Genomic DNA, 24,043 nt, shown 5'->3' on the forward strand with positions numbered 1-24,043 from the left:
GTATAACATAAAAATGTTGCCTGTTTCCTGATGGTTATCAGTTTTGGAAAATAACAGTATCATAAACTTGCAAATTGTAATAATCGTTTGCCCTGTCAGAAATTCTTGGAAGATCCAGTCCTGTATATTCTAGCCATAGTACATTGGCCGGGCAGAAAGATTCCACTTTAAACACTGTAGAGAACGTAACAAGGCTTTAGGAGTCACTAGATAACACTGAAGCAAAAAATAACTACCACCCACAACCCATAAATCAATCAAAAGTTAAAAATGAAGATATGACACATAAAAACAAGAAATGTTTATAAACCAACGCTATAGATATGTCAATTCTCGTCTTCTTCACATGTATAAGATGACAGCTCCCCAAGTAGTGACATCCCATTAGAAACGCTGTTGAACTCACATGACTAATCCCCACTATAGCCATACAGCTCATAAGTGGGACCCAATGCTATCGCAACATGCAAGCATTTGACATAGTATAAACTTGTTATATCACACTTGTGACTTCATCCAGAAACATAACAAAAGCTTGACTATGTGCACAAGTACACAGCATACAATGTGACCTAACCAATATGAAAAATACTAAAAGTGAGTGAGTGAGTGAGTATGGTTTTACACCGCTTTTAGCAATATTCCAGCAATATCGCGGCGGGGGACACCAGAAATGGGCTTCACACGTTGTGCCCATGTGGGGATTCGAACCCGGGTGTTTGGCGCGACGAGTGGACGGTTTAACCACTAGGCTACCCCACCGCCCCCCAAAAATACTAAAACCACTAAGCTCAAATCTGGACAGTGAATAAATTGTTTAAGATTTTTGTTCATTATTCAAACTTATTTCTGAGGGCAGTTTAACTGTTTCAGGTCTGACACATGATGAATGGGAATTAAAATCTTTCAGAAAATAGCTGACATTACTGAGACTAAATTAAATACATTTTGAAGACGAATCTTGACAAGAGCTTTCAGTATACACAGTATCTCTACAAGTGTCAATACAGAAACATAACCTCAGAATGAGGGAGCCTGCGACGAGTGTATACTGAAGGAAACAAATAAGTGAACACACACAGCAGCCATTCTTCGTTTGTTGTTCCACAGAGCAACATAAAACAAAGATACCTGGAAGAGAATAAAGGTACACTTATACTGTCATGTGTTCCTTAGTTTCTGTCAGTATGCATCAACCAAAATCACTATCAGCAACAGATTCAGAATCACATTCTTAAATCAAAAACTCACCACTTCTCAGGCAACTGTTTCCAAAGCACTTTCGATGACAGTTTGAAGCTGCTATTCACAGCGACATATCCAAGCATATAGTTAAGTACATTGTATTCGTCCACTGGGACGAACCTGCACCTCCCTTCACTTTTATTAGTTCTCCTGAAAGTGTTAACTTGATCTGCCTGAGTGCACACTTATAAATTAATACAATCACCTGACTTACAGAAATACTATATGCCTGAACCGTTTTCAATTGAGTGCTGAAATTGATTTTGGGTGGAGATGTTTAAAGGTGCAATACACTTGAGAGAGTAATTAAGGGTCAGGAGGGGCCGTATTAGGGGCACTTAAGACTTAAATAAACTGAGAATATTAGATCCTGTCATGGGAGAAGAGAGGGGGGTCTCACCCTTTTCGGGAAAGGCAGAAATGTCTAACAGCGAGAGATAGGAGTAGGTTACAGTCCATTTGTTACAGTTCATTTGAGACCGATGAATTGCTCACCAACACAAAAATCTAATAATTGCACCAAAACCAAATTTTGCATACCGTATATGACCGTCTTTAAGCCGACCCCATGGATAAGCCGACCCCCAAACTTGACCCTCAAAATCAGTGTCAAAATCATATCTCTCATGGATAGGCCGCACCCCCGCGATGGGTCGCGGCCAACAGAGACCAGAGTACCCGGTAAGTATGTTCCATCAACGACGAGACACCATTACGAGAATATTACATAATAAAGATTACCGGTGTTTGTTTACCTTTTTTTAACGATCACTGCTTGCATCAACAACGAGGCGCCATTTGGAAAGTGGATATACAAGCGTAAGTGTTGGTGAGAATATTACATAATAAAGATTACCGGTGAATTGTGGCAACATGTGTTTGTGTTCCTTTTTATATCCCGACGATCACTGCTTGCATCAACAATGAGACGCCATTTTGTGAAATCGGTGAGTATGGAAATGTGAACCCAAGAGAAAAAGTACCATCGGTAAATAAAAACTGAAGTCAACTTTTGTTTCAAAATATATTATTTAAGTGTCCATATTTCATCTATATATATATGACAATAAGAAAAATAGTCCACTAACAATAAACACGCGACAAACTCATCCCACAGACAACTGGCAGTTACCAATAATTATAACTTTGGTCCACATTATTCAAAGAATTCACTGTCATATATATTGTGTCTACTCACGGATCGAAACGAAGTGTAGTTGACAGAAAATGCATAATATATTTTGCTTCTCTAAATATCATATTTATTGTAGCAACAAACTGGCTTGCTTATTTTACCCCATTCAACAATCACAAACTGATTACCGCCTCGTTCCATGTCACGTGCTTACCACGTTCATGATGGTCCATTATAACCTTAGTGTTGATTATATATTTTTACATAAAAACTATTACACAATGCTAGGATATATTTCTTTTGGTTAAATAATAGTATTCAATCAATAGAATTCATCCCGTTATATTATTGTGCAAGTTTGAACTTGTTCGCGTGGTAACGTGTGCACAGCTGATTGCTATTTCCGGCTTTGTGTATGCGAGACAAATCGCATACGGTAATCTTAATTAATTTATAGAGCAAAACTGTAACTAAAATTACACAATGCTAGGATATATTTCTTTGGGTTAAATAACGGTATTCTGTATTATATTTTACTGATGACTGCATCAGAATTCGTCCCGATATATTATTGTGCATGTTTGAACTTGTTCGCCGGGAAACGTTTGCACAGCTGATTGCTATTTCCGGCTTTGTGTACGAGACAAATACGCACGGTAATCTTAATCCCTGCAAATAAAACAATGCCCAGCAAAAACAACTTATAACTTAAATGGTAATTAATCTTGTCTAGTGATGTTTAATTGCAAATTTGACGTCTCTACTGACAAAGTCGTCTTCTGTTGTTTGTTCATGCGAAGTGATACGATGTTGTTTTCTTACCCCTGGAAAAAAGTTTGACGAAAGTGTAACTCATGGATAAGACGACCCCCTTCTACAGACTGCTTTTTTTGGTACTCAAAATTCGGCTTATAGACGGTCATATACGGTAGTTACATGAAATTGACAGTCCAAAACTCTGATGATTTGTCTCATAATTTTGGACACCCAAATCCAGAAGTTGTTTACCAAACAATCATTACTTTGTTGTCACTTTTCGCTATTTTTTACGAGGGAGGACCAGTTTTTGGTAGAACAGCCAGGTGTGCGAGTTGTATGTGTGAAACTGGAACTTCACTACACACACTTGTTGATTACCTGGCTGTTCTACCAGCAAGTGGTCCCCCCTTGCAGAAAATAGCGAAAAGTGACAAAATAATGATTGCTTGTTAAACAACTTTTTTTATTGGGGCGTTCAATCCAATACCACAGGCAGACAATCCAATGCCACAGGCAGACAATCCGACGGCAAAATAGAACAGAGATTACCACTTTCGCAACTAAATCTTCCAATATCTGACTGGTGTCAAATCAATGTCCATGATCACTGGATCCTTGTTCAAATGAAACTCCAAACAGCACATTAGGCTACTGGGCCACTAGCATCACTGACAGAGTGGTTTTGTTGTTTAACTGTCTGAAATATTTCCAGACAGTAAATCAATTCTGGACAAGGCAAACCACTGACTCACATTATGAAAAACAATCCACTGTCTGCATACTGTCATGGCTCCAGATTTCAAACATTTGTCTCAATGGACATTATTTAAGATAATTACCTTGACATACATGTCTAGACACACTTAACTGCCATTGTCCTCTACACTGACTGTCAACCATCCTGAATAAGTAGTGCAACTCTGTCACATTTTACTTTCACTGTTCAAATTTATGACCTGTGAGGATCTGGGATAGAAATGGTCTGCAATAACCCATGCTTGTTGTAAGAGGTGACTAACAAGATCGGATGGTCAGACTCTCTGACTTGTTTGACAGATGTCATCATATCCCAATTGCATAGAACAATGCTCATGCTGTTGATCACTAGATTGTCTGGTGCAGACTTGATTATTTACAGAATATAGCTGGAATATTGCCAAGTGTGTCATTAAACAAACCAACTATGACCCGAGAAGATGCAGGTTAGAATTCGTCTTCAGCGGCTGCTGACTACATCAATGCATGTCATCTTATGCCAATTGCACAGATCGATGCTCATGATGTTAATCACTGGATTGTCTGATCCAGACTTGATTATTTATGCTGAGTGAGTGTAAACGGTGAGTGTGTTGGGTTTTGATGTCGCTTTTAGCAATATTAAAGCAATATTGTAGCAATATCACGGCAGGGGACACCAGAAATGGGCTTCACACATTGTACCCATGTGGGGAATTGAACAGGGGTCTTCAGTGTGACAATCAAACACTTTAACCACAAGGCTACCCCACCGCCTCACTATCATAAGGAACTCTGACCCTATCCATGTTCTAAATTTGACAAATAAGTAATGTACGGTTTTCAAGATCTGGTTACTATATACCCCATATTACCGGGGTATAAAAGTCTTAACAGTTTGGTGAGTATCAGTCTCCATGGCCAAACGCTGTTGCTGCATGAATTACGCCTCCTTATCACACCATGCAGTCAGGATCAGATCACTTATCACACCATGCAGTCAGGATCAGATCACTTATCACATTGTCAGGGAGCGTCACGACCATGCCCAAAAAACACGACATGATAGATATCACAAATGACATGAAATCCGACATGCTTTATCAGAGGAAATCTGATAAATCTTTGATAAAACTATCAGCATAACAAAGAAAACGGAGCAATTTACATGGACAAAATCCAAGGATTAACAAAGGGCTAAACACAACAAGATGAAGGACAAGATAAGGGTGTTACGTTCACACACACACCTGGAATCAGATTAACAACAGATGAATGTGTTGAAGCATGTAGTTAAGCCAAGTAAAGGATTATTCTACTACCTGGACAGCTTCAAACAAAAGCAGCTTTAGAATAGGATACGAACTGCTGTGTGAGTTTTATTCCATGTTTGGCAATTTTCAGTTTAAGCAGACAATAGTTTTCACACATTGTACCATGTGTGGAATCAAACCTGTGACTTTGCAGTGATGAGCTAATGCTTTACCCACCTGGCCAACATATGCCCAAAGCCAACCCTTGATTACCTTGTGCTATTGTCCTGTAACATTTGTAAATAATCAAATCTGGGTCAGACCATCCTGTGATTAACATCAGGAGACTCAATATATGCAATTGGGATACAATAACATCTGTCAACCAAGTCAATGAGCCTGACCACTCGATCCCGTTAGTCACCTCTTACGACAAGTATTATTGTCTTGTAAACCAAGTCAGGAATAGCAATCATTTAGAATATACACAGTTATAGATAAAACTTAACTAATTAATGATCAAGGAATAATAAATTGAAAGCTGCAACAATGTAACCGGTCACCATTGAGACTTCATGCTCTTCTAGATGTGGAAAGGTTTTGTCACTTCTATCTAGAATATTTAAATTTTGACTGCAAAAAGTTTAGTTTGACATAATATACTCCTCACAAAAAATTAAGCATTTTCAGTGTAATATCTTCATCAATCTAAATAGAGCTTTTTGCCGACATGTTACTGAAAGGTAAATATTAAAAGAATACATAACCCTTTGTTACTGTCAAATTGATTTATCTGATAACATTGACATCATCACCCGAACACAACCACCCTCAGAAACAAAATGCAAAATGTGTGGCATGAATGTGCTCCACTCTTCATACATCCACCCTGATGGGTGTAAACCTACCTGTAATCATTCCTCTGGTCCTAATGTCATTTTTATGGATGATGATGCCCGTCCATGGATGATAATGCCAGAGAAAGGAACAATTACATGTATTGTTAGTAATTGTTAGTAAACTTACCTCTGGATTATGGTTGCCAGTTTCCTGTGGTATCACAGTGACATACAGAAATGAAGAGAAAAAAGTTCTCTTAAAAAAACCCAACTAAGTCATAGTTATCCTTAGTGGTATGCCTAAAGAATGACACAGTTATCTCCCCTAGCTGTGATGTCACAGCATTGTTCTCCCCAAGCCCTCATAATTTTTCTAAAGAAACTCGGGGAGGTTCGGAAGGGACCTATATCCCATAATCCAGAGGTAAGTATACTAACAATTACTAATAATACCTGTAATTGTTCCTAATTATGTCGTAAACGTTCCCTCTGGATTATGGTTGCCAGAATCCCACATATGGACGGAGGGCCCCGTGGATGAGAGGAGAATAGGGATACCAATAACCTACTGGAAGTATATAATTCTCACAACTGAATAACTATGACTTAGATTACTTCATGTCCTATGATACCCGCCACCATAATCCTAAAAATGATTAATTGTTAGCTTCAATAACTAGGACAGGAAGTTAATGTGAGGAGAATTCTGTCCATCTAGGAGAACTTGCTAGAACATACTTAAACCTTAGTATCTTTAATTCTGTAGAAACCATATTTCTATCTTTCTTAGAGTTAATGACGTCACTTCCAGTTAACGGTACTTCTCTTGATCAATTAGAGGTGATTAAAACACCTGGTCTACTCATGACGTCACTTCCATTCTATGACGTCACTTCCTGTTGATGACGTCACTTCTTGTCAACTACCGAATATGACTTACCCCTCTATTATTCAGATATAACTAAACAAATGATTGAAAGCCTTACAACCTCTAATTGTCCCTAATATGGATCTAGCATCACTCCTAGAAGTCACGTGACCTTGTGAACCCCATCACCTCTCGTGGGGATACCAATCCCGCTAACATAGTGTTCAACTATTAGTAAATAGTTCTTCTTAAGCCTCACCTTCCATAGGTCTACAGGTAGAATCTCCCACTCTCTTTCCTTGACTGTTCCAGTCCCACTAAGATCCGAAGTCAGGCTGTGACTCTCTCCCGTCTGTTGGAAGGCTCACTTCTGACTTCCGTGATCTGTTATCAAACCCTTGTTGTCTGAGTGTTTTGCAGATAGCCTCCACACGTGAAGAGACAGATTCTGAAGATTCTCGTGAACTCAAGTTGATCCCGGCTGACAGCAGATTCTCCAAAGCGGCAGTAGAAGAGGCATATCCGTGAGAAGCTGAAGAAGCGTGGGGAACCAGGCCCTCATCGGCCAGAGAGGTGCCACTAGAAATACTACACAACTGTGAAGAATTACCTTGGATAACACCTCCGGAATCATCTTGAACGGCGGAAAAGCATACGCGATCATATTGTCCCAAGGAATCGACATGGCATCCACTGCCCACGCTAGACTGAGTTAGAGGATCTGGTACCGGACTGAATATGCCAAGCCCTTCCATAACATATCGCAAATAGTTGCTGAGTAGTCTGCAATAGTAGGCAAGACCTGGTGCCTCCCTGTTTGTTTATATAAGTTACCACCGTGGAATTGTCCGTGGCTAACATGATGCTCTTCCCGCGAACAATCCGACTCCATTGAGATAGGCCCTTTACTATTGCCAACATCTCTAGAACATTAATGTGATATGTACTTTCCTCCTGTGTCCATTTGCCTTGAACTTGAAATTGATCCATGTGTGCTCCCCATCCCGTAGTGGAAGCATCTAAACATATCGTGAGATCCTGAGGAGGTGGCCGAAACGGGGCTCCCGTAAGTACATTTGACTCCAGTGTCCACCAAAGAAGTTCTGACTTTACATGGTCCGGACAAACAATTGTCAAGTCGAGGTCTAACATCCGGTACTGGTTTAGCCAGACCTGAGTCTCTCTCAGATGAATCCTGCCTCGTAGAGTAAAATCCTGGATAGATGTTAATCTTCCTACCAGAGACATCCAACTCCTGACTGACGCGTGTGGAACTCTCACAACCTGATGAATTCTTTCCCGTAACTTCTCCCAACGATCTTGCAGAGGAAATATACGGCACTCTCTCGTATCCAGAACAACAACTAGGAATTTTATCCGAGGCGATGAGTCAATTCCGATTTCTCTGGGTGAACAATAAGTCCCAAATGAGTGAACACATGTACAATGAAGCTGGTCTGAACCACAAGCACGTTGGTGATTACATTCATGGCCAAAAAGTCGCCGAGATAGCCGAAAATCTCTATGCGTCTGTGATGGAGGAAGGCCAGTATGGGAGTTATTATTACTGTGAATAGCCAGGGGGCAAGTGATATCCCGAATGGTAGAACCCTGAACTGATATCTGCGACCGTTGACTGCAAACCTCAGGTATCTCTGCGACAGAGGATGAATTGGCACATGCAGGTAAGCGTCCTTCAGGTCTAGACTTACAAACTTGGCGTTTGGTTGAATAAAGGGTGCACAAATTCGCTAAAGATTCCATCCTGAATTTCGGTGTTTTTTAAAGAAAATTCTTGTGGATCTTTAGATCGATTATCATACGCATCTCCTCTGTGTCTTTCTTGGGGACTAGAAACACGGGAGAATCAAATCCCTCTGAGGTGTCTAGGGGAGACAACTCTACTATAGCTTCCTTTTCTAATAGTTGTTGAATAGCTTTGTTGGCTGCTGTTAGGCAATGGCCTTGAATAAAAAACCTCCGGCCTGTCGGCTGACATGTGACTGAAAGTCGAACATGACAGGGTAGCATGAATCCCCGACGCACCACTGAAAGAATCCACGAATCCTGTGTGATTAGTTCCCAATTCTTGTGATACCGTGCCAGACGGCCCCCTACCGGCGAAGGAATCACGTGTTGAACAAAATCGAATTCTATCTCCAAGTCCCGGGGCGGTTCCAAATCGTGAGGAATAGAATCTGTTTCTAGAGGGGAGTCAGAACCTCTTAGCCCTCGAGGGGCGAAAAGACCTAGCCCCCCTACCTCTACCTCTAGAACTTGCAAAGGAACCCCTGCTAGAGGTCGATGTACGTGGTCTAGCATCCAAGGCTCTATCAAACGCTGAACATTGTAATGGCACCTCTCCATTTATGGATTGAATTCGAGACCCAGATGAAGGTTGTGTGCTATCTCTTCTACCCCTAGGTGCACTTCTGAACCTATTCTGCGACAAGAGGGCCGACGCTAAACGCTGATTAAGATTCCTCGTAGTAATAGCATCCTTTGCTTCAACTGCTTGTTGACACTGCCCGTTGTAGGTAGCCTCTGAGTTCAAAGGTTGCTGAAACATCAGCTCCTTAGTGGATTCCGGTAGATTCTTAACTGAGTTCAACTTGTGTGTCCTATCCATAGTCATGAGTCTGCCCAAGGAATAGACTTGATTCTGAGTAGCATCCGAAACAGCGTGATAAAATACATCCAAGTAAGAATGAGCCAAGGCTACTTCATGCACCGACATAGCCACGAGAGTATCCTTCTTAATGTCTGTATAATCCTTGAATACAGGAGGGAATAACGCCCTTACACACAGCGCGAACCAATTAACAAGAGAGGATATCTATGGTAGAACGCGCGGCTGTGTCCAATTCCTTAAATTCCCTGGGTTGGCATGGTAACGGAGAGTCCTTCTGATTACTAGCCCCCAGTAGACTAAAGTCCTTGTCCAGATGAGGTATCCCACCTGGCAATTCCCGACTGTGAATAGTACACGCTGGCCTATGAGGAATCTTGGGTAAGTTCGCCAGAGAAGTAGATTTAGCCAACAATTCATTGTAATTATTCATGACCGATCTCACTACTGATGAATGAGGCAAAGATAGTCTGGGAGTGCGCTCCCGGAGGTAAACAGCCAGAAGAGCCCAATTCAATGGGTAATTCCTGTGCCATATCCTCAGCTGGCGGAGGTCAAGTACTTGGATACAACCCATATAAAAAATCCATTTTTTCCTTCAATGTCCATCTGGGAGCGTAATCTTCTGCCGCCGTATCCATGGAAGGCACAACCCTCCTTCATAATCAATTCAGGATTAGATACCGGGTAGGCCGTATGCCCCTCCGAGAGTCCGATAAGTCCGGGATTAACGGTAATATGGGCGGATTGTCCGTATCTATAAAGTCCTGGCAAGCCGTTGTCGTAACTGTAGCCGTTGCATGACTATCCGTGGCATTCCCTGTAGGACAAGCAGCCCTCTGGGAGTCCGCTGTGAAGCCCCTGCTATCTGACGTCTGTTAAGGGACCGTGCTGGCGGCCTGAGCCCGACTAACGGAATCCCCAAGCCGCACGGGCGACGCAGATCCACCAGAGCGTGAAACGATAGCCGGCTCTGCAGACCGTCTAGCTTGGGTACTGGACCCTAAGGGTACCCCGCACGTGGCGGTGTCCCTCCTGCACGAAGCCTTAGCGTCTCCCGCCGTGGGGATCAGCAACCCAGCTTCAAGACGGTGGTGGTACTCAGCCGAAACGAGCATAGCACCGTGCCGCCCTACGGGAAATGACTGTTGATTCAGGGGCCTAGTGCGCCCGTCATCGTCATTTATATATGGAGCCCTCTGTGTAAACGATTCTGTGAAAACTAATTCTGATATTTTCCCATCGTTACGTTTTTCAAACTCATGGAAAGATTACCGCATGGAAGCCTGAATATCCGACTTAAATCCAACAATAGGGACGTAATGGCCGACATGTCGACTTGGCTGGACGAGGAACTAGATTTTGATCTTGACCTAGACTTACTCTCTGATTTAATGGAATCTGGCTGAGGTTGAGAAGCAGATTTCTCAATTCTAGATGAATCTGATGAATCCGATAATTTCTTTTTGCTGGAATTATTGCGAGCCTTGTCCATAATTAACCAGTCCTCTTTTGATAATTCTGACACAGCAAACAAAGATTATCTAAAGAGCAAGGCGATCCTACAAAACATGAGGCACATAATGAACGAGGGTCCGATTCAGCCATGAATCTCTGGCATTGCAAGCACTTGTTTTGCGACATTGTGATAAGTCCTAATGGCGGGAAAATCTAACTCCTCACAAGTAAAGCAATTGGAAAATATACAGTTCACAATATAATGCGATGGTCAGAACAGACCAAATGCGATATCACTAACCAGTACACTTGCAAAATTCACTTGTGAAGACTTCATTGATAATTCTCTTCCACTTCTGTGAAGGTCTGCACGTGAACCATACAGAAAAAATTATGAGGGCTTGTGGAGAAAAATGCTGTGACGTCACGGCTAGGGGAGATAACTGTGTCACCCTTTAGGCATACCACTAAGGATAACTATAACTTAGGTTTTTTTAAAGACAACTTTTTTCTCTTTCATTTCTGTATGTCGCTGTGATACCACAGGAAACTGGCAACCATAATCCAGAGGGAACGTTTACGACATAATTAGAGTTGTTAACGATATTGTCAACATCACTCATATGGACTGGCCTGCAAGGTCACTTGATATTAATCCCATTGAACATGCTTGGGACATTATTGGAAGTCGTGTTTACTATCTCCATGTTCACCCCCCGATTCTGGATGACCTTGAGCAGGCATTACAGAGAAAATGGCAGAACATTCCACAACAGCAACTTTAAAGGCTCATTTGGTCAATGCAAAGACGTGTACGGGCTTGCACTTATGTTCATGATGGTCATACGCGTTACTGAACACTGCTTCACTGTCCAAAACTGACTTGAACCTTAATGTTAACATTTTGCTCCATCAATGCAGCACATTTTGCATGACTGTTTCACGGGTACATGTTTTTGATGATTTGTAAGTCTATTATTGCTCAATACCATTTTATTTCATTTTGTTAATCATGTGTACATATGTTTCACCTTTCTATCGCATCATTCCATGATTTGCAATTTCAATAAATGAAAATGTAATGAGACTACAAATTTTTGTTGCTTAACCTTTTGTGAGGAATATAGTTGCCTTTAATGTGACCCTTAAGAAGTATGTCAAGAGATGACAGATGTATCCATTCTGATACAAGGGGTTCATATCTTGATGTCAATGATGGTTATCCGAGTGGTGGGAGTGATCTGCTGGTCATTTCAAAGACGATTTCTCATAATGTCTACAATACTGGCTGACAGTTTAAATGAACCCAAAAGAACACAGTGAGTGAGTATGGTTTTACCCCGCTTTTAGCAGTATTCCAGCAATATCACAGCAGGGGACACTAGAAATGGGCTTCACACATTGTACCCATGTGGGGAATCGAACCCGGGTCTTCAGCCCAACAAGTGGATGCCTTAACCATTAGGCTACCCCGCTGCCCCAGAACACATTAGAAACATAGGACCAGATGTATGATAAACATATTTCCAACACCAAATAGAGTAAAAATAGTGTTCAATTGCACATTTCAGCAAAGATTCGCTTTGATAGTTTCAGTGTTACAATCTCAAGCTGGTGATATCTTTGCATATGAATAGAAAAATCTGTCCATGTAAATCTTAAGTTTCTTAAAAAATGTACATTATTTTGGGAGGTGTGTGTTACTGTGTGCTGTGGCCATGTTGCCACTTTACTGGACAGTGTAGTAGTTACAGAACACTGACCTCTAGGGTTGGGGATTGCCAACATTTTTGTATTGCAATATATTGTGATATGTGTTGGCGTATTGCAATATGTATAGCAATATATTGTGAGAGTGTAACACATGGGTTAAGGTAATGAAATTACTGTTTCCTTTCTTTTGAAACAATGCCACTGGCCACTGTCAGGACTCCAAATTGATTCCAAATTGAAGACTTCGCTTTAAAGTTTGGAACTAGAAAAAAAAGCATCTGCAGTGGCGTCCGCTATTTTGGTTTGTTTATCTATACGAGTGCAGGTACCAATTCTATTTTTTTCATTTATATTGTTTAAGAGTCACGCTAATGCAATTATATGACCAATAAACCTATCAAAACTATTAATGTATAATAATATGAAGGAAATACAAATGTTATTAACCATTTTTGACTACATCACGAAAATCATCAATTATGGTCATGGAAACTGCCGATCGTATCGGGTAAACCAGTTTGCGAAAAGTGTACCGCATTATATCGTATTGTGAAGTTCGAATTGCAATATACTGGTTAATCGGTTTTACCGTCCATCCCTACTGTCCTCCACAAAACAAATTGAAAATACACAGTCACAGGATTTCTGCAAGGGAACTTCAACTGTTTATCTAGCACGGTAAAGTACATTGTAAAATATGATAGAATTATGAATACGAGAATTATATCCCCAGTAATGTTAATATAGAGTGGTACTGTTGATTCATGTCATTATGTTCTTGGATACCCACAAAGTGGAAAGCAAGTAATGAAAGGTTTTAAAATTCTGTTCCGGAAAGGATCACTACCACCAATTTCAGTCGAAGTCAAACTTGTTGCCAAATGCAAACATTATTTTATTTAGAAATCAAAAACTACCAAAAGGCACCAGTTTACCACTGGTCCTATCTATGTGCAAAGTTTGGTGAAGAAATAGTGAACAGTTTTCAATTCTGCTCCAGAACAGAGCACCAACACCAATTTCAGATTAAGTGAAACTTGTTGCCATAGAAACACAAACAATATTTTATTCAGAAATCCAAATCTACCCAAATGCACCAGTTCACCAATAGACCTTGCTATGTACAAAGTTTGATGAAGAAATATTTAGCATTTTTGTTGTTCTTCTCCAGAAAACACTAATTTGCACGGACAGAGTCCAAAATAACACCCCTTGCAACGTGTTTACCAGGGGGATAATGAATACAGTATTTATGTTTGATGTGAGAAAACTATATCATGTTTTACTAAGTTCCTTTTAATTAATGTATGAATGAACATCCATGTATTCAAACATGGAAGTGATAACAAGGGAATGCATACCTTACACACCTCTTGGTCCTCCCTTCAACAGGCTTCAGCTGCACCAATAAACATATCCTACCTCTCGCTGTATCCTATCATTAGCTACACATTGCTTATCATCATCTCTGGATATACACATCTGTGCAACCAACTGAACAGTTTAATTTGGACATAACACGACAAATGTGTCAATACAATTTATCATTATTTACGGCTATAGACACTGGCCAGCTTGTCCATCGCTGGTGTGATATGATGTATATTGACCAACACTGAAGGCCCAATGTACAGTTTATAGACCAACACTGATGGTGGGTTACACAGTGTATTGACCAAATCACCCAGGTGTTTCATTAATTCAGTGTGGAACAAAATTGAATATAAATATTTATGGATAACATGTGCATAAAACTGATCAATGAGAACAGAGGGTTTTATGATACTGTATTCAAAAATAGAATAGAAGAAAGATACTTTGATCGTTTGTGATTCAGAAAAATATGTGCTGTATTCAATGGTAACGCCTTCATTGGATTCACAGTTCTGAATGCTGACGAGTAGTTCATTCTCTGACTGAACAAGCTACTGACATATTGTGCATACCAGGATGATGATACACTGAAGTTAAAACTTGGAAGAGATGACGCTGATACTGTGTTGTTGTTTCTGCAGTCTAATCAGCTAAAATTAATCAAAGTAAGAACAATTACTGATAACCATGAGTGAGTGAGTGAGTGAGTGAGTGAGTGAGTGAGTGAGTGAGTGAGTGAGTGAGTGAGTGAGTGAGTGAGTGAGTGAGTGAGTGAGTGAGAGAGAGAGAGAGAGAGAGAGTAGTTTTACGCCGCTTTTAGCAATATTTCAGGAACATCACAGCAGGAGACACCAGAAATGGGCTTCACACATTGTGCCCATGTGGGGAATCAGAGAACCATTGAGATTAGACAGATTCCAAAACTACTGAAAATAAGTAATATGGCCTCAGGTTTAAATAAAATGACCTTTTACTTATAAAATATTCTGTCTGACAAAGATACTATAGTTAGGATTTTATGGTCCAATCAGGCAAAACTTATAATAATGCTGAAAACTGAATGTGAGCTGAAACTAAATATGTATGAAATGAGAATCTATTCTGAAGAAAAATTACAGAATAGCCACAAATTGACTTTTCACTATGGCTGCTAAGGCAGGTTTAATTCGAACTTCTTGAACAAACTAAGATGTCACCGCAAGAGAGAACAAGCCCATGAAACTACCCGCTCAATGACCAAGTGTTTTCAGGCATGATGTTTTCAGATTAAAAATGCACTTTGTGGAGCAGAGTGGAGTGGAGTGGAGTGGAGCGAGCGAGCATTTACCAAATACCATTCCAATCTGAAAGAAGAGTCCTATGAGATGACATATCCCCTCAATCTTGTGCTATTCTGAAATAGTTTTGCTTCCATGCAGTTATACATAAACAGATGCTCATCAGATGTTCATAAACGATAGTTTGTGTTTCATATGATGTACAAAACTACCAGCCTTGATGTTCAAGACTGAGTGAGTTTGGTTTTACGCCGCTTTTAGCAATATTCCAGCAACATCACGGCTGGGGACACCACATTGTACCCATGTGGGGATTCGAATCCAGGTCTTTGGCATGACGAGCTAACGCTTTAACCACTAGGCTACCCCACCGCCCCTTGATGCTCAAGAGCACAGTGTGACAGGTCATAAGTCCAGACAATTATCTCGACAACGATGAAACACCTTCCACAGTTAATACACTACAGTAATTTGATGTATGCAAGAACAAATGGCAAAGAGAACTATCTAAACAAGTGTTTGCCACTGATGTGGCAATGTCCCCCGCCGCTAAAGAATGGAATATCTATATTTACTAATTTTTATTTTTTGGTCACATACAAGATGCCTGAAATGACGTGTCTGCATAATCACCCAATGTAGGCTGTCAACATACTTGAAAACATTGGGTGCAATGTTTTATGAGATATCGCCTTTAAAAAAGCGGTCAAAGTATCGTGGTGACCTTGAAGATAAGGTCAAGGTCACCTAAATACAGTGGTGTCTGTGTGATCCCCCAATGTAGGCTGTCACCAAATTTGAAGACACTGGGTACAACAGTGCATGAGATATCACGTTAACAACAGCTTGAAAAGTGGTCAGTGTCGTGGTGACCTTGAAAATAAGGTCAAGGTCACCCAAATCATCTGGTGTCTGCGTAATCACCCAATGTAGGCTGTCACCAAATTTGAAGACATTGGGTACAACATTTCATGAGACATCGCGTTAACAAGAGTTTGAAAAGTGGTCAAAGTGTCGTGGTGACCTTGAAAATATTCACATTCACATATAAAAAAAATAAGAGCAAACTTTACTAATAAGATTTTATAAAAGCTCAACTTTGGGTACTGAAAGAAGAATGAGGCATTTCCATCCTACACACAGCTACGATGTAGGTGATGGACACTACGGAAACATTGGTACCATTGTCGCATGACGCTGTCAACATGTTACATTATTGAATGTTAATTCCATGCACAAAAATAAGCAAATATTTACGGGCGGAATCAATACAAAATGTTCCACTGACTTTTCAAGGCCTCGATATTCAAGGGACACCATAACACTGCTGTATAATTATTCATGTGTACCGATGTGCAAGCCCACACAACAACCTTGGCCAACCTTGCAGGAATATTGCTTTCACGCTGGAGTCCATCAACTTATTGATGGTGAAACAGTTGCATGACAGCAATAAACACAAACTAAAGGCTTAATGAAATTTGGATCCATAAGCTTTTTGCAATTGTAGTTCCAATGAATTAAATTTACAAGAAATCCATTTTTTGTGTTGGTAGTTCACTAAGTAACTGACATTTTTTGTTAGGTATATTGATGAATGAACAGAAATAAAACAAGCAAAGCAGACAAGGTCACACGACAAGGTCACACGACAATGTCTAGCTTTGTATTGGCAAGGAAAACACCACAATAGCCTGGCTAGTGGTTGAAGGTGAGGTGAAATGGGGTTTAACGTCATACTTAAGAATATTTTGCTCATATCACGACGTGCATGCGTGTGTATGTGTGGCTGCTTGTACTAGCTCAGACGTAAGCTGGTTTTATAGTGCTAGCTCACTGCGACACCATGCCGCCGCTAAGCATGAATACCCCACTCAGACACAGTATACGGACTCTGAGCCGACCAGTCCTTGTTGTACCCATTAATGCCGAGCGCCAGACAGGGACCAACAAGTACCATATTTTAACGTCTTATACTATGGCACGGCCAGGCGATCCTAGTGGTTGAAGCATTCGATTTCCCCGCATCAGACAGACGTGTGAAGCCCATTTCCTGTGTCAACCACATGCTATTGCTGGAAGTTGAATGAAATTTGAATTTAGCAATTCTCACTTATATACAAATATGGAACCATTCTTTTCATAGCTCATGAATAAAACAGGCATGAAACCGAAAAAGAGTAAAGGGAATTTGAAATTGCCATCATTAATGGAACTTAATATCGGTAACATGTGGATTGATTACCAATAAAACAAACTTTTACTACAGGCCATTCTTGTGTTGACATTACAGTTCACATGTGTACTGATAAGTCCACTAAGACAGTGAGTGAGTGAGTGAGTTTAGTTTTACGCCACTTTTATCAATATTCCAGCAATATCACAGCGGGAAACACTAAAACTGAACTCACAAAGGGAGCTGTGTTTCACATTGACAAATTCACAAACATCTCACGCAGGTGTTTTTTTTAGAAGGATTCCCTCATGACCTACGACATCTAAGCTGTACATAAGGATATTTGTTGAAGAAAAGCATCACAGATAGTTGAGAGGACATCTGTTGAAAACCTACAGATTTTTTACAGTGTAAGAACAGCCAAAAGGTTTGTTGTTTAATGCTGCTCTTAACAAGAATCAATAATTGGCGGTGGTCTGTAAATAATTGAGTCTGGACCAGACAATCCAGTGATCAACAGCATGTGCATTGATCTATGCAATGGGGACACGATGACATGTGCCTACCAAGTCAGCGAGCCTGACCACCCGATCTCGTTCGTCACATCTTACGACTATTGCTGAAGACCCAATTCTGCTTCAAGTGAGCCTAACCTCCTGAACCCGTTAGTGGCCTCCTAGCATGAGCTGCCAAGGAACAATCCTAACTCTGATCACGAAGGAGTTTTTGTCATCAATCACTGGATTGTTTGGTCCAGACTTGACTATACTGATTTTATTGCTCAATGCGATGTTAAACAACAAACAAACAAAACAAGCTATTGTTTATCTATGTTGATGAATTCCAAACTTCCTGATAAACCTGCCATATAGCTGGAATATTGCTGAATGTGACGTAAAACTAAACTCACTCCTGATATTAAATTTCATTAAGTCACTGAAAAGCTGGGATTAAAGAAAAATGATAGTCGTATGTGAATTTGTTTCCTCTATTTCTCGCAGAAAGGGTCCACTCTAATACTGACTGACAGAATTTGGTTTTACGCCGCTTTTAGCAATATTCCAGCAACATCATGGAGGGGAACACCAGAAATGGGCTTCACACATTGTACCCCACTCTTAATAACCTTCAGAAAACCTGTCAGAGATTTGTCAACCAATTTGTAATATGACTGAAATTTAGGTACTTTCCTGAAGTGAATCACATTGTACACATTGACTGTAACATACAAATACCCCTGTGCGGTGACCCCTGACCCTGACCAGACCAGACCCGACATGCACTGCAGGTGCTCACTCATGCTAAGCAGGACTTAACTTTATCTTTGTTCCAGCACATTGGTCACTCATCCATCCGGGGCACCTGTTAGACACACCCACAGCAGAATTCTTTCCACACGTGTAGCAGGATTCAAACCTATGATTTAATATGTTCCACCCGTCTTCTGAACTCATGCAGAAATGAACGCATGAGTTCAAAAGTTAAATCTTTATTTTCACGTTGCTTTTTGAATTATGTATATATACACAACATGGCTGAAAGGAATCAACTATGAGGCGAATATGATTCACGTCACAAAACTTGGTAATGAATACTAATACTGCTTGATGAATTAACAGGTCAGCAGTTGTTCATTAAATTCAGTGAAACAATGACAAAATAAAATTATTTGACATGTTTTGACACTGTTGACAGTGATAACTTACATCAGTGATGAGTGAGTGAGTTTAGTTTCACACTGCTTCCAGCAATATTCCAGCAAAATCACAGCAGGGGACACCATAAATGGGCTTCACATATTGTACCCATGTAGGAAATCGATCCCGGTCCTTGGGCATGGCAAGTGAACGCTTTAACCACTAGGCTACCCCACAATAACCAGACTAATTATTAACTGCTCTGAGTGAGTGAGTGAGTGAGTTTAGTTTTACGCTACACTCAGCAATATTCCAGCTATATGGTGGCGGTCTGTAAATAATTACTGGACCAGACAATATAGTGATCAACATTTATTGTTCTGCATGTCATGAGAAACTGGAGAATGTAGTTGGTGAGCGAGCGAGTGAGCGATGCTGCTTCAAACAGTATTTTTTGTCATATCACAGAATTACCTAAATGCTCGAAGATTCATTGTTTTCATCCCATAAGTGAATTTGGTCTTGGATACAGATAAGCTCAGCAAGATCAATACTATTTGGAAACAAGGTCCAATCCCAAAGTCACCGGATCATGGAACAACTAAGGGGAGCAACTCTGAACAGCAACTGAGACAACCACACCAAGGCAGACTCAATTCTTATCCATGAAGCCACTTTCTGTAACATTAATCAATGGCCCGCCTACCATGCCACTTAAATTTAACCTCAACCTCTCCTCACCCTCCATTATGATCAATGTACAATTTGTCTGAACGTGAGCAAACAATGTGTTTACTTCCCTCGCCAGATATGTTCTGGGGTATGGGAAGACAAGGAAATGTGATACCGCTTGCTACCTTTCATAAATAGGCCTTGCTGCCTTTCATAATGGAAACATGAATATTAGCATAAGTGAGTTTTAAGTCCCCTGGAAAAATATTTCAGTCATTTCTTCACATTGCTGCTGGGTTGAATCAGTTACCTAACTGTGCAAGTTCAATGCCCCATGGAAAATAACAAGAGTCATCAGAAGATGACATATCCCCGGCCCCACATCTTTGAAAGAACAAATCATCTGACAGTTAAATAAATCATCTGACAGTTACTTAAAAGTCCAGCTTGATTTTTAGACTAAGTGCAAATCGTTTCCATGGAAATCATGAAAAAATAAATGACAAAATCTGCAAATAGCAAAGGCACCACTTTGGGATCTGCCTCACATATCTGCCAAGTTTTGCTGAAAGATATTAAGAAGTTTTAGCGTTGTGCTCGGAAACAAAACCCATCCCTTCCTTTTTGAGACTAAGTTGAATCATTTCCATGGAAACCGAGAAAATAATAAATCACAAATATCTGCAAATAGCAAAGGCATCACTTCAATATCTGCCTCACATATCTGCCAAGTTTTGCTGAAAGATATAGAGAGGTTTTGAGTTGTGCTCGGAAGCGAAGCCCACCCCTCACTTTTGGGATTAAGTCCGAATCGTTTCCATGGAAACCGGGAAAAATAAAAATGCCAAAATCTGCAAATAGCAAAAAAAGGCACAACTTAAGGTTCTGTTTGATATATCTACCAAGTTTTGTTGAAAAATATTGAGCGGTTCTTGAGTTATGCTCGAAGCGAAGCCCACCCCTCACTTTTGGGACTAAGTCGAATCGTTTCCATGGAAACCGGGAAAAATAAAAATGCCAAAAATCTGCAAATAGCAAAGGCACCACTTAAGGTTCTGTTTGATATATCTACCAAGTCTTGTTGAAAAATATTGAGCGGTTCTTGAGTTATGCTCTGGAAGCGAAGCCCACCCCTCACTTTTGGGACTAAGTCGAATCGTTTCCATGGAAACCGGGAAAAATAAAAATGCCAAAAATCTGCAAATAGCAAAGGCACAACTTTAGGATCTGTTTGATATATCTACCAAGTTTTGTTGAAAAATATTGAATGGTTCTTGAGTTATGCTCGGAAGCGAAAGCAATCCTTACTTTTTGAGACTAAGTTCAAAATGTTTCCATGGAAACCGGGAAAAATAAAATGCCAAAATCGGCAAATAGCAAAGGCACCACTTAAGGTTCTGTTTCATACATCTACCAAGTTTTGTTGAAAAATATTGAGCGGTTCTTGAGTTATGCTCTGGAAGCAAGCCCACCCCTCACTTTTGGGACTAAGTCGAATCGTTTCCATGGAAACCGGGAAAAATAAAAATGCCAAAATCTGTGAAATGCAAAGGCACCACTTTAGGATCTGTTTGATATATCTACCAAGTTTTGTTGAAAAATATTGAGCGGTTCTTGAGTTATGCTCGGAAGCGAAGCCCACCCTTCTTTAAGACTAAGTCCAAAGCGTTTCCATGGAAACCGAGAAAAATAAAAATGACAATTATCTGTAAATAGCAAAAGGCACCACCTTAGGTTATGTTTGACATATCTACCAATTTTGGTTAAAAATATCGAGCGGTCTTTGAGTTATGGTCGGAAACACAGTTTAGTACTGGACCAATGAAGCTTCACTTCAATGACAAATACTAAATGTGCACCTGTGCAGATTTGTTATCCCATCAGGACAATTATTTGTATTTTATCTAAGCAATACGTGCCTGGGGTGAATGTGAGGAGTTTGTTACACTGTATGCCAGGAATTGACAGCTGCCTCAAGCTCCTTATCAGGCTGGTACTCTGAACCAAGCCTACCATAAGCTTCAGTCGTGCATAAACATTTCAGACTTAACACTTAGGCATCAAAATTTGATAAAATAAATTTCTTCATAATATTGCATAAAACATTATTCATTAGCATATATTGACTTTCAAAGACTTCTTTTCATTCAAGATATATGCATTTAAAAGTCTTTAATGAAAATTCTACTGTTTCTCTCTACAGTCAGTGGCCAAAAGTCTGTTCGCAAAACATGTTACGTTGCCAATGTTTTGAGGGGTAGGTTGACTTTGAGAGCGCTTCGCCGTGCTGATAAGCCACCAATCGTAATGTGATTTGGGGTACAAATTTCACAGGTCACAAAATATCTTTAGCACCGATAATATGCGATTATCTCGCTTGCTTTGTTTATATTTTTGTCGTCTGCTATCATGCCGCCTGTCAACCGAGAATGTTGACACCTGACCAAAGAAATTTAATTGTTGACTTGAAACAGCAAGGCCAATCAAGCTACAAATTTGCTGATTTGACAGGTATAAACCCAAGAACAATTCAGAAAATTTTAAAACGTTTTCGGGAGCGAGGTTCAGTTAAATTGTTGCCGAGAAGTGGGCGGCCCCGAAAATCGTCACCAAGAAGCGAACGACGGCTTTTTCGTCTTGTGAAAAGAAATCGCCGGCAAACACTTGGGGATTTGACAGCAAAATATAACAATCAGGGACCGACTACTCTGTCTTCTCGCACTGTCCGAAGAAGATTGTTCACTGAGGGGTACAGTAGACATGTGGTAAGCAAGAAAATCCCCATTTCTCGTGTTAACAGAGAGAAGAGACTCCGATTTTGTCAGACAAAATTGCATTGGGGAAGAAATGAGTGGGATAATGTCATTTTCAGTGATGAGACACAAGTCCAGATCGGGATAGACAGAAAAGTTTATTATGTGTGGAGAAAGTCGCATGAGCGGTTACGACCCGATTGTTTGGGGGTTCGTACCGATCATGAACGAAATTTGAAGTTTTCAGTGATGTTTTCGGGGTGTGTCTGCCTATGGAGTGGGAACTTTAACTGTCGTTGATGGCAACATGAACACTGATAAGTACATTGCCATTCTTGATAACCATTTGTGGCCTGTAGTTGCCAGGCATTTTGTCAACCGCAATTGGATTTTCCAAGAAGACAATGCCCCTTGTCATGTGTCCATTCGGGCTAACCGTTGGAAACAGGAAAATCATATTCCGACTTTGTCGTGGCCCCACAAAGTCAGATCTCAATATCATTGAAAATGTATGGAAAACTGTTAAATATCAACTCAAAGCCAGATTAGGTGACATTAACTCCAGACAAGATCTCATCTGTGTGGTGAATGACATTTGGACTGGGCTTAGTCCCGTTTACATTCGTCGTCTATATGACAGTTTACCAAGACGACTCCGAGATGTCCTAAGAGCACAGGGTCATATCTCTAAATTCTGAAAATTTGAGGTGAGTACCTTTATTATTTACATAGATACGCAAATTTTAAAAGGGGACCCGACTCCGCTAGAAATAGCTGAGACGTCACCGGTGCGAACAGACTTTTGGCCACATCGCTCTAGTTTTCCCCCATGTCACATCGCTCTAGTTTTCCCCCATGTCACATTGCTCTAGTTTTCCCCCATGTCACATCGCTCTAGTTTTCCCCATATCTGATCACTCTAGTTATCCCCCATGTCACATCGCTCTAGTTTTGCCCATGTCACATTGCTCTAGTTTTCCCCATATCTGATCACTCTAGTTTTCCCCATGTCACATCACTCTAGTTTTGCCCATGTCACATCGCTCTAGTTTTGCCCATGTCACATTGCTCTAGTTTTCCCCATATCTGATCACTCTAGTTTTCCCCCATGTCACATCACTCTAGTTTTGCCCATGTCACATCGCTCTAGTTTTGCCCATGTCACATTGCTCTAGTTTTCCCCATATCTGATCACTCTAGTTTTCCCCCATGTCACATCACTCTAGTTTTCCCCCATGTCACATCGCTCTTGTTTTCCCCATGTCACATCGCTCTAGTTTTCCCCATATCTGATCACTCTAGTTTTCCCCCATGTCACATCACTCTAGTTTTCATAGCCTATAGTTTTCATATGCTATAGTTTTCCCCGTGTCACATCGAGCTAGTTTTCATAGCCTCTAGTTTTCACCATGTCACATCGAGCTAGTTTTCATAGCCTCTAGTTTTCACCATGTCACATTGCTCTAGTTTTCCTTGTCAATGATTCGGACATTCAGTTTCAACAAGGGAGCAGAATTTAT

The 24,043-nt window shown here is 40.5% G+C and overlaps 1 protein-coding gene and 1 long non-coding RNA gene across 3 annotated transcripts in view; both read right to left on the reverse strand.

The window, feature by feature from the left end:
- LOC124271375 (putative bifunctional UDP-N-acetylglucosamine transferase and deubiquitinase ALG13) overlaps positions 1 to 24,043 on the reverse strand; it is a 130,641-nt gene that overhangs the window by 57,928 nt on the left and 48,670 nt on the right. The gene's annotated exons all lie outside the window — the stretch shown is intronic.
- Positions 4,533 to 15,661, reverse strand: LOC124271383. The gene is made up of 3 exons (XR_006897029.1): positions 15,644 to 15,661; positions 5,335 to 5,364; positions 4,533 to 4,603 (listed from the first exon to the last, which is right to left on the reverse strand). It is a non-coding gene; the product is annotated as an uncharacterized LOC124271383 (long non-coding RNA).

The sequence above is a fragment of the Haliotis rubra genome, unplaced genomic scaffold (assembly GCF_003918875.1).
Source record: "Haliotis rubra isolate DU_JTF1 unplaced genomic scaffold, ASM391887v1 Scf1025, whole genome shotgun sequence".
Classification (NCBI taxonomy): domain Eukaryota; kingdom Metazoa; phylum Mollusca; class Gastropoda; order Lepetellida; family Haliotidae; genus Haliotis; species Haliotis rubra.